This window comes from Salmo salar, chromosome 01 (assembly GCF_965601325.2).
Source record: "Salmo salar chromosome 01, fSalSal1, whole genome shotgun sequence".
NCBI classification, from domain to species: domain Eukaryota; kingdom Metazoa; phylum Chordata; class Actinopteri; order Salmoniformes; family Salmonidae; genus Salmo; species Salmo salar.
This window is the reverse complement of record NC_138291.1, coordinates 32,596,176-32,607,775: the sequence shown is the minus strand read 5'-3', so window position 1 is coordinate 32,607,775 and position 11,600 is coordinate 32,596,176. Positions and strand designations below refer to the sequence as shown.

The 11,600-nt window shown below is 41.8% G+C and overlaps 1 pseudogene; it reads left to right on the top strand.

Moving 5' to 3' along the window:
- The first annotated feature begins 1,423 nt into the window (after window positions 1-1,423).
- Window positions 1,424-11,419, top strand: LOC106600275 (alcohol dehydrogenase class-3-like; annotated as a pseudogene).
- The last annotated feature ends 181 nt before the right edge of the window (window positions 11,420-11,600 follow it).

Here is an 11,600-nt window from a genome sequence, read left to right as displayed (position 1 = left end):
GTGATGTTTGTGAGAACTCAGTCCACATAATAATTCTGACCTGGTCCTTCAAAGTCAATACCACAGTCAACAGTTTACCCAGAAACAACACACAGTTACTGGTTAACCAGCGGTGATGTGGAGTCAGGGTAGGCAGGATGGGAAATGCTTACCCTGTAATAATAATGTTTTACTGTCATTTCTCTTTGCTTATTTGAGCTGTTCTTGCCATAATATGGACTTGGTATTTTACCAAATAGGGCTATCTTCTGTATACTGTACCACCCCTACCTTGTCAATACAACTGCTTGGCTCAAACACATTAAGAAGGAAATAAATTCCACAAATTAACAAGGCACACCTGTTAATTGAAATGCATTCCAGGTGACTACCTCATAAAGCTGGTTGAAAGAACGCGAAGGGTGTGCAAAGCTGTCACTAAGGCAAAGGGTGGCTACTTTGAAGAATCTAAAATCTTTTTTTATTTATTTAACACTTTTTTTGGTTAATACATGATTCCATGTGTTATTTCATAGTTTTGATGTCGTCACTATTATTCTACAACGTAGAAAATAGTGAAAATAAAGAAAACCCTTGAATGAGTAGGTGTGTCCAAACTTTTGACTGGTACTGTAGGTCACACAGGAACATTCAATGACGTCATGGTAAGCAACTCCAGTGTATATTTGGCCTTGTGTTTTAGGTTATTGTCCTGCTGAAAGGTGAATTTGTCTCCCAGTGTCTGTTGGAAAGTGGACTGAACCAAGATTTCCTCTAGGATTTTTCCTGTGCTTAGCTCTATTCTGTTTGCTTTTATCCTAAAAACTCCATAGCCCTTGCCGATGATAAGCATACCCATAACGTGATGCAGCCACCACCATGCTTGAAAACAGAGTGGTTCTCAGTGATGTGTTGAATTTGCCCCAAACATAACATTTTGTATTCAGGACAAAAAGTTCACCTCAAACTCAAAGCGACACCACATAGTCAACAAAGCATCTTGACACTTTTCATAATCCCCAGATTAACGATATTGGACGCAATGGATTCAACCATTTCGATGGTCCCACACGTGAATGCATAGCTGAATGGGAAGGACTTCTTTTTCCAAGGTTCCCACCAGTTCATCACACAGGACTTGTCCTTGTTGGATTAGATCGCAAAGGCATCGTGACTGTATTCATGGGTTTGAGAGACATTGTAGCCTCTCAGCAGAATGCAGCAATATCGCAAGTAAAATTGTAACTTGTAGGCCAAGGCTGACAGAACAAGTTATGAAACTACAACAATTGTGACCACAATTATATTACTCGAGTTGTAGAGACAGTGGAAATGAGTATCAAAATCAATCACTTGCATTATTCGGATAAAAAAATAAATTGCTGAAATGTTTGGTAAATTCTGAAGAATATCATAGGAAACAGTAGAAATAAAAATGTTCCCCATGTCTACCTATGCCAACCTTGTAAGGCTGGGATTGGTTAGAAAATCAAATGTCATAAACTTGTTTCCATTAAGAATCAAATACCTTAGGATTTGGATATTCGAAAACGAGTTCCGGAGGAGGACCTCAATACCGCAGGATGAAATATCCAAGTGAAATATACCTGCTGGAGCGCGTGCTACGGGTGGGTGCTGCTATGGTGACCAGTGAGCTGAGATAAGTCTTTGCTAAGTAAAGCCCCACCTTATAGATGACCTGGAGCCAGTGGGTCTGGCGACGAATATGAAGCGAGGGCCAGCCAACGAGAGCATACAGGTTGCAGTTGTGGGTAGTGTATGGGGCTTTGGTGACAAAACAGATGGCACTGCTAGACTACATCCAATTTGCTGAGTAGAGTGTTGGAGGCTATTTTGTAAATGACATCGCCGAAGTCAAGGATCGGTAGGATAGTCAGTTTTATGAGGGTATGTTTGGCAGCATGAGTGAAGGATGATTTGTTGCGAAATAGGAAGCATATTCTAGATAACATTTTTGATTGGAGATGCTTAATGTGAGTCTGGAAGGAGAGTTTACATTCTAACCAGACACCTAGGTATTTGTAGTTGTCCACATATTCTAAGTCAGAACCGTCCAGAGCAGTGATGCTAGACGGGCGGGCAGGTGCTGGTAGCGATCGGTTGAAGAGCATGCATTTAGTTTTACTTGCATTTAAGAGCAGTTGGAGGCCACGGAAGGAGAGTTGTATGGCATTGAAGCTCATCTGGAGGTTAGTTAACACAGTGTCAAAAGAAAGGCCAGAAGTATACAGAATGGTGTTGTCTGCGTAGAGGTGGATCAGAGAAATCACCAGCAGCAAGAGCGACATCATTGATGTATACAGAGAAAAGAGTAGACCCGAGAATTGAACCATGTGGCACCCCCATAGAGACTGCCAGTTGTCCGGACAACAGGCCCTCCGATATGACACACTGAACTCTTTCTGAGAAGTAGTTGGTGAACCAGGCGAGGCAGTCATTTGAGAAGCCAAGGCTACGGAATCTGCCGATAAGAATGCGGTGATTGACAGAGTCGAAAGCCTTGGCCGGCCGATGAAGACGGCTGCACAGTATTGTCTTTTATCGATGGCAGTTATATCGTTTAGGACCTTGAGCGTGGCTGAGGTGCACCCATGGCCAGCTCGGGATCCAGATTGCATAGTGGATAAGGTACGGTGGGATTCGAAATGGTCGGTGATCTGTTTGTTAACTTGGCTTTCAAAGACCTTAGAAAAGGCAGGGTAGGATAGATATTGATCTGTAACAGTTTGGGTCTAGAGTGTCTCTCCCTTTGAAGAGGGGAATTACCACGGCAGCTTTCCAATCTAAAGGTATCTCAGACGATACGAAAGAGAGGTTGAACAGCCTAGTAATAGGGGTTGCAACAATTGCGGCGGATAATTTTAGAAAGAGGGTCCAGACTGTCTAGCCCAGCTGATTTGTAGGGGTTCAGATTTTGCAACTCTTTCAGAACATCAGCTATCTGGATTTGGGTGAAGGAGAAATGGGGGAGGCTTGGGCAAGTTGCTGTGGGGGGTGCAGAGCTGTTGACCGGGGTAGGGGTAGCCAGGTGGAAAGCATGGCCAGCCACAGAAAAATGCTTATTGAAATTCTCGGTTATCGTAGATTATCGGTTGTGACAGTGTTTCCTAGCCTCAGAGCAGTGGGCAGCTGGGAGGAGGTGCTCTTATTCTCCATGGACTTTACAGTGTCCCAGAACTTTTTGGAGTTTGTGCTACAGGATGCAAATTTCTGTTTTAAAAAGCTAGCTTTTGCTTTCCTAACTGCCTGTTGTGGGAGCAGCTTGACCGTATGATACGTAAGAAGTCTAAACTAGATGTCCTCAATCTCACACAAATTATCAAGGAACCTACCAGGTACAACCCTAAATCCGTAAACACGGGCACCCTTCCTAACTTCCATGAAAAGTTGCATATCGCGGGGGCTATTCGATGCTAATGTAGTACACCACAGGATGTTTTTGTGCTGGTCAAGGGGAGACAAGTTTGTAGTGAACCAAGGGACATATCTGTTCTTAGTTCACATTTTTTGAATGGGGCATGCTTATTTAAGATGGTGAGGAATGCACTTTTAAAGAATAACCAGGCATCCTCTACTGACGGAATGAGGCCAAACTCCTTCCACGATACCCGGGCCAGTTCAATTAGAAAGGCCTGCTCGCTGAAGTGTTTTAGGGAGCGTTTGACAGTGATGAGTGGTCGTTTGACCCATTACGGACACAGGCATTGAGGCAGTGATCGCCGAGATCCTGGTTGAAGGCAGCAGAGGTGTATTTAGAGGGCAGGTTGGTCAGGATGATATCTATGAGGGTGCCCGTGTTTACGGATTTAGGGTTGTACCTGGTAGGTTCCTTGATAATTTGTGTGAGATTGAGGACATCTAGTTTAGACTTCTTACGTATCATACGGTCAAGCTGCTCCCACAACAGCTCAATAGGGTTGAGATCCGGTGACTGTGCTGGCCACTCCATTATAGAAAGAATACCAGCTGACAACTTCTTCCCTAAATAGTTCTTGCATCGTTTGGAGCTGTGCTTTGGGTCAATGTCCTGTTGTAGGAGGAAATTGGCTCCAATTGAGCGCCGTCCACAGGGTATGGCATGGCGTTGCAAAATGGAGTGATAGTCTTCCTTCTTCAAGATCCCTTTTACCCTGTACAAATCTCCCACTTTACCACCACCAAAGCACCCCCAGACCATCACATTGCCTCCACCATGCTTGACAGATGGCATCAAGCACTCCTCCAGCATATTTTCGGCATCTCACGATCATCACACTTCTTTGTGATCCGAACACCTCAAACTTAGATTAGTCTGTCCATAACACATTTTTCCAATCTTCCTCTGTCCAGTGTGTGTGTTCTTTTGCCCATCTTAATCTTTTCTTTTTATTGGCCAGTCTGAGATTTGGCTTTTTCTTTGCAACTCTGCCTAGAAGGCCAGCATCCCAGAGTCACCTCTTCACTGTTGATGTTGAGACTGGTGTTTTGCGGGTACTATTTAATGGATCTGCCAGTTGAGGACTTGTGAGGCATCGGTTTCTCAAACTAGACACTAATGTACTTCTCCTCTTGCTCAGTTGTGCAATGGGGCCTCCCACTCCTCTTTCTATTCTGGTTAGAACCAGTTTGGGCTGCTCTGTGAAGGGAGTAGTATGAGATCTTCAGTTTCTTGGCAATTTCTCACATGGAATAGCCTTCATTTCTCAGACAAGAATAGACTGACAAGTTTCAGAAGAAAGTTCTTTGTATCTGGCCATTTTGAGCCTGTAATCAAATGCACAAATGCTGATACTGCAGATACTCAACTAGTCTAAAGAAAGCCAGTTTTACTACTTTAAATCAAGACAACAGTTTTCAGCTGTGCTAACAACTGCAAAAGGGTTTTCTAATGATCAATTAGCTAATCCAAGTTTATTATTTTAAAAGGCTAACACAATGTGCCATTGGAACACAGGATTGATGGTTGCTGATAATGGGCCTCTGTACGCCTATTTCGATATTCCATTAAAAATCAGCCGTTTCCAGCTACAATAGTCATTTACAACATTAACAATGTCTACACTGTTTCTGATCAATTTGATGTTATTTTAATGGACAAAAAAGTTGCTTTTGTTTCAAAAACAAGGACATTTCTAAGTGACCCCAAACTTTTGAACAGTAGCGTAGTATATTAATAATTATATATTTTTCTATATGTGATGTGTCATCAAAACTGTGTAGTCAGACACCAGCAGGAAACGAGATCTTTATGTTCTCCAGCGTAGCCATCGTTTATAAGAGGATGTGCCATTATGTGTGCTGTATTCTCACTCAGCAGCAATGCCTCTTTTGAAAAAAAACTAATATTAAGCCATTTGTGATTTCACAATGTATCAAAGGTCAGGTAGAATATAGCTAAATTATACAGAGCATGATTATTGTTTTTCAACTGAAAAGGCATAAATTCAGGGCTTGAGCAATCTGTCGTTTTGTGAGAGGAGTTAGTCCACTGTTGCAATTATTTCCACACAAACCATGGCAAAGGAAAAACTGCTGTTTATAAACTGGATGTGTCTGGGAAATCTTTTGAGTGCTAAGCCAAACATGACTCCTTGGCATGAAATTGGTGGTCAAGTTCAAACAAAGCTCAAATGTTGTGCCTCAATTTGTTTATATCCCTGTTAATGAGCATTTCTTCTTTGCCAAGATAATCCATCCACCAGTCAGGTGTGGCATATCAAGAAGCTGATTAAACAACATGATCATTATACAGGTTCACCTTGTGCTGGGGACAATAAAAGGCCACTCTAAAATGTACAATATTGTCACAACACAATGTCACATACAGTACTAGTCAAAAGTTAGGACACACCTACTCATTCCAGGGTTTTTCTTTATTTTTACTATTTTCTACATTCTAGAATAATAGTGAAGACATCAAAACTATGAAACAACACATATTCAATAATGTATTAACTCAAAGTGTTAAACAAATCACATATGTTATATTTTAGATTCTTCAAAGTAGCCACCCTTTGCCTTTACAGTTTTGCACACTTTTGGCATACCCAAGACTTCCACATCCGGCTTCTTCCCCTGCGGGATTGTCTGAGACCAGCCGCCAGGACAGCTGATGAAACTGTATGTACACAAGCAAAGAATTTCTGCACAAATTGTCAGAAACCGTCTCGGTGTACAGTAGACATGGGTCACAATAGCACTTAACATTAAGAACCACTTTATTTTGATTACTTTAGATTAGATTGATTTAGCACCTTATATTGCTATATGAGATTACTGTAAAGATGGGTGTTGGGGAGAGTGAGTGGGCGACCAAGAATCGTAGGCAAGAGTCCAGTTACCCTTCAATTATTAACATCATTGACACTTAGGTGGTTTCATACTTGCCTTTGAGGGAAAACACTGCAGTTACTGTAATTACCTCAGTAGACAATGGTAAAGTTGAAGCATCACCTAAATTGTCTGAATTAAAATAGATTTACTTACCCTGTGTGTTGCAGATTGTTGCCACGGCAGCGATCTGCCATAGAGATTCCTACACCCTGAGTGACTCAGACCCAGAGGGGGTTTTCCCTGTCGTGTTGGACCATGAATGTGCTGGGACAGTGGAGAGAGTTGGAGAGGACGTCACCAAATTCAAACCCAGTAGTCATAATGAATGATGCAGAGGAAAAAAATACATTCAAGGTATTGTTACTGTCAAGAGGCAAAAAAGTGACAGGTTCTTTAAGCTCTGGGTTGACCAGGCAGAGTGAAGTAGAGACCAAAAACAAAGGGGCTGTTTCAAACATTTATTTTAAGGCATAGTTCTGTCCATAACTTTGCAATCAAGTCTCAACCAATTCCATATTATGCTTGATTTAGCTCATACATTAAATCAAAAAGTTATGAAAAGATAACACAAAAACATACCATAATGAAGAAAATAAACAAAAGCACAGGAAGCGGCGCAACACTGGAGGCAGGCATCCATTTTCTATAACCATCCATGTGTGGTGGTTAATTTCTTTACCATCAAATGAGAGAAACTTATCACACAAGTCAGAGTTATACTTAAACTAAATCTTTATTCACTTATTAATAAGGGAGCAGGTCAATACAACACACATAAAGTGAATCGATTGAGTGCTTTATGATAATGATGGCTGGTCAACGAATCACCCTCAGATGATTCGTTGAGAGCCCCGAGACAAAGGTACAAAGTTATTTTATAGCCAAGATACACCCCCTTCAGTCTACATGACGAACAACAGATGTATGGAATGGGTCACAAGGTTAAGATTTGTATGAAAGATACGGTCTGCTGTGAATTATAAGTATCTGCTGTAAAAAGAGTCATCTTTGTGTAGAGACCAAGGTCTGGCCCTGGGGTCATCTCTCCCTGGTACCTTATAGAACAGAAACGCATGCTCTGGAATAAGGTGTCACCCAAAGACATTGTAAATCTTCCAAAGGCCCATCCTCATTAGAGTGACCGCTCTAACAATTGAAATACATGTCCTCAAAGATGGAAGGCAGGCGGATGGAGACGAGATCAGATGGGACCATTCTAGCCAATGATAGGGCAGATACATGTGTGAATATAAGTTCTAGATCTGTCCTTGAACACAAGTCTAAGAAGCGGTAGATCAGCTCTACATGCCCTATTTTCATGCTTCCCATTCTTAAGTTTCATTTTTTGTGTCTTTCACTTTTGTACACCAGCTGAAAATACAATATTTTTGGTTATGGAAAATATATTAGATGGTTTAGATGGTACACTGTACATGCTTATTTTGTCACAAACTGAAATTAGGCGAATTATTAGAATTTTAGAATCCAGGAAATGCCGGAGCATTTTTCTGCATAGTGTATCTTTAAAGAAGTCAATTTTTATTGGCTGATTGCTCCCAACTCATAGGAATCCCTATCCAGTTGTCCAAGCTAAAACGGGTTATATCCATGATGAGTCTTCTAGTTACTGTGTCTATGACAACAGGCACAACTCCGATAAAGTTGTTTTTGGGTAAGTTGCCAAAATGCCACGTGCGTCGACTTGCATCAGTGCATTCGTAACAACCTATCCACTAAAAAATAAATAAATAACATATTAGATCAAATAAGTCTTACATAGCAAATTAGCAATTACATTTTTGTTGACCAAATTCACTCATTTTTATTTATTTATTTCACCTTTATTTAACCAGGTAGGCAAGTTGAGAACAAGTTCTCATTTACAATTGCGACCTGGCCAAGATAAAGCAAAGCAGTTCGACAACATACAAAAACACAGAGTTACACATGGAGTAAAACAACATACAATCAATGATACAGTAGAAAAAAAATAAGACTATATACAATGTGAGCAAATGATGTGAGATAAGGGAGGTAAAGACAAAAAAAGGCCATGGTGGCAAAGTATAGCAAGTAAAACACTGGAATGGTAGATTTGTAATTTGAAGAAAGTTCAAAGTTAAAATATAAATAATATGGTGCAAAGGAGCAAAATAATAAATAAATACAGTAGGGGAAGAGGTAGTAATTTGGACAAAATTATAGATGGGCTATGTACAGGTGCAGTGATCTGGGAGCTGCTCTGATAGCTGGTGCTTAAAGCTAGTGAGGGAGATAAGTGTTCCCAGTTTGAGATTTTTGTAGTTCGTTCCAGTCATTGGCAGCAGAGAACTGGAAGGAGAGACGACCAAAGGAGGAGTTGGCTTTAGGGGTGACCAGAGAGATATACCTGCTGGAGCGCGTGCTACAGGTGGGTGCTGCTATGGTGACCAGTGAGCGGAGATAAGGGGGGACTTTACCTAGCAGGGTCTTGTAGATGACCTGGAGCCAATGTGTTTGGCGACGATTATGAAGCGAAGGCCAGCCAACGAGAGCGTACAGGTCGCAGTGGTGGGTAGTATATGGGGCTTTGGTGACAAAACGGATGGCACTGTGATAGACTGCATCCAGCTTGTTGAGTAGGGTATTGGAGGCCATTTTGTAAATGACATCACCGAAGTCGAGGATTGGTAGGATGGTCAGTTTTACGAGGGTATGTTTGGCAGCATGAGTGAAGGATGCTTTGTTGCGAAATAGGAAGCCAATTCTAGATTTAACTTTGGATTGGAGATGATTGATGTGAGTCTGGAAGGAGAGTTTACAGTCTAACCAGACACCTAGGTATTTGTAGTTGTCCACAAATTCTAAGTCAGAACCGTCCAGAGAAGTGATGCTGGACAGGCGGGCAGGTGCAGGCAGCGATCGGTTGAAGAGCATGCATTTAGTTTTACTTGTATTTAGGAGCAGTTGGAGACCACGGAAGAAGAGTTGTATGGCATTGAAGCTCGTCTGGAGGGTTGTTAACAGTGTCCAAAGGGCCAGAAGTATACAGAATGGTGTCGTCTGCGTAGAGGTGGATCAGAGATTCACCAGCAGCAAGAGCGACATCATTGATGTATACAGAGAAAAGACCTCATTGACCTCCATCCCAAAATTACTCACTTCATGGGCTTATTTTCATGGAAAGATTTTGGGCAGAGTAAAACCTCTCGTTTCATGTCTTCCTCTGGCTACATGCTCTCTGCTATCAGTGATCCACCATGCCTCTGGACGGCCACCTAGAACACAAAAAGGTGTTTAAATACGCAACACAAATCACATGATTATCAATTAGCCAATGGGAGCTCTTGGTTTACAAGGGCAATAAGTCACCTCTGACAAACTCTGAACACGAGCGATAGGAGGCTATCATTTTATTGCAATATCTTGATATCGTACAGGCTCTTCATATAAAGTTATTTATTGTGTTTAAGGGATACTATGATCCCCCTGTACATCCATCTATGTGGAGAGTGCAAGTTCAATGAAAATCCCAAAACCAACCGGTGTCAAAAGGTCAGGTGAGTGTTAACTGTGCCCAGAACAATCAGAAACAACCCCTAGCCCAGACATCCTTCACACTTGTGCAATTGAGACTCTTCCAAAACCATGTTTCTCCTTAACCCAGGGTGACACAGAGCAAGGGGCAGATGCCAGATGGAACCTCCCGATTCTCCTGTAAGGGGAAGTGTCTGGCCCCACTTCATGGGCTGGAGCACTTTCTCTTGAGTGCACAAGAAGGCATCTCTGGACAGGGTCTGCCTGCTGGGCTGTGGGATTTCCACAGGCTACGGGGCAGCAATTAACACAGCTAAGGTCAGTCACTGGATTTCCAGATGGTATTGTCTCACTCCAGGTGAATAAAAACACTATTTCTAAAAGCTTTAACAAGAACAAGGAAAACAGCATGACATTTTGTAAATGCAGAATATTTCCTCACCAACACATCTGATTCCAAGTTACAACCAATTGATTGCAGCATTACCACAAATGGAGAAGGCAAGTGGAAGAGGGAGAAGGTAGGGAACTTTGAGGGCAAAAATGTTGACAGCTACACCATACAGGTTGCAAAATAGCTGGGAAAATATTTTTGAAGTACCGATTCCATGGCACATGGTATATGATCTTATACAAGAAACAACACTTCAAGTTTTTCAATTTAAATTACACAACATTATTGCCACCAATATAATGCTATATATATGGAGCACAAAACAATCTCAGCTCTGCAGATTTCTCCACGAAGAGACAATCACTAGATAATTTATTCTGGTAGTGCCCTTATTTTATTCTGTAGCTCGTTTCTGGTCACAGGTTCAGGAATGGCTAAAAAAGCTAAACATTAATTTAAAATGAACCATACAATGTGGATACTATGCAATTAGAAAGGTTCAAAAATACATGTAAAACAGCACAGTTAAAATATATGGCACATGGAAACCAAATGAGCGGGGTCTGATGGTAGGGGCTGAGAGTAGCTGAAGGGTGGAATTAAGGAACTCATGATCGGTAATATTTTTCTAAGTAATGCTGTATATAAAAGTGCCATGTTTGTAAAATGCATCTATATGTAAAAAAAAGCTATAAAACCAAAAATATATATTTTCGTCCTCTGAAGAGGGGGGTGGTGGTAGATGGGTTGATAAAAAAAGAAATACACCCGATTCAACTGATTGAGTATAGCAGGACAACTCTCACCTAGTGGCTTTGGTGTTTCATTTCCATTCCACCTACAGGTGGGGGCAGGCTCCACCTGTGCAGTTTGGCCTTGGGGCGTTGGGCCTGGCTGCCATCATGGGATGCAAAGCTGCAGGGGCGACCAGGACCATTGGGATCGACCTCAACCCAGACAAGTTTTAGGTGGCCAAGAAGTTCGGAGTCACTGAGCTGGTGAACACCAGCAAGCCTATCAGATGACAGCAATCCTATCCAGGAGGTTCTGGTTGAGATGACTGATGGACTGGATTAGTCTGGAGTGTGTGTGGGCAATGTGGGGATAATGGCAATGAGGTGAATTTCACCTTTACTGACCACTCCCTTGAGTGCTTGGGGAGTGAATGACTATTTTGTTAACAATATTGAGGAAGTAGAGCACACAGTGCTTTTCTCAATTTTATTGAATAATAAATAAAAGGTGGTTCAAATCTTAATTGCAGCAAATGTTCTGTTACACCCAATGGTTAGAGTGGCACCATAGCAAGGTAACGGTTGTCTAAGTGACATACTGTGTTCCAGAGGGTGGCCATGGAGGGGTGGCAGCAGCCGGGCAA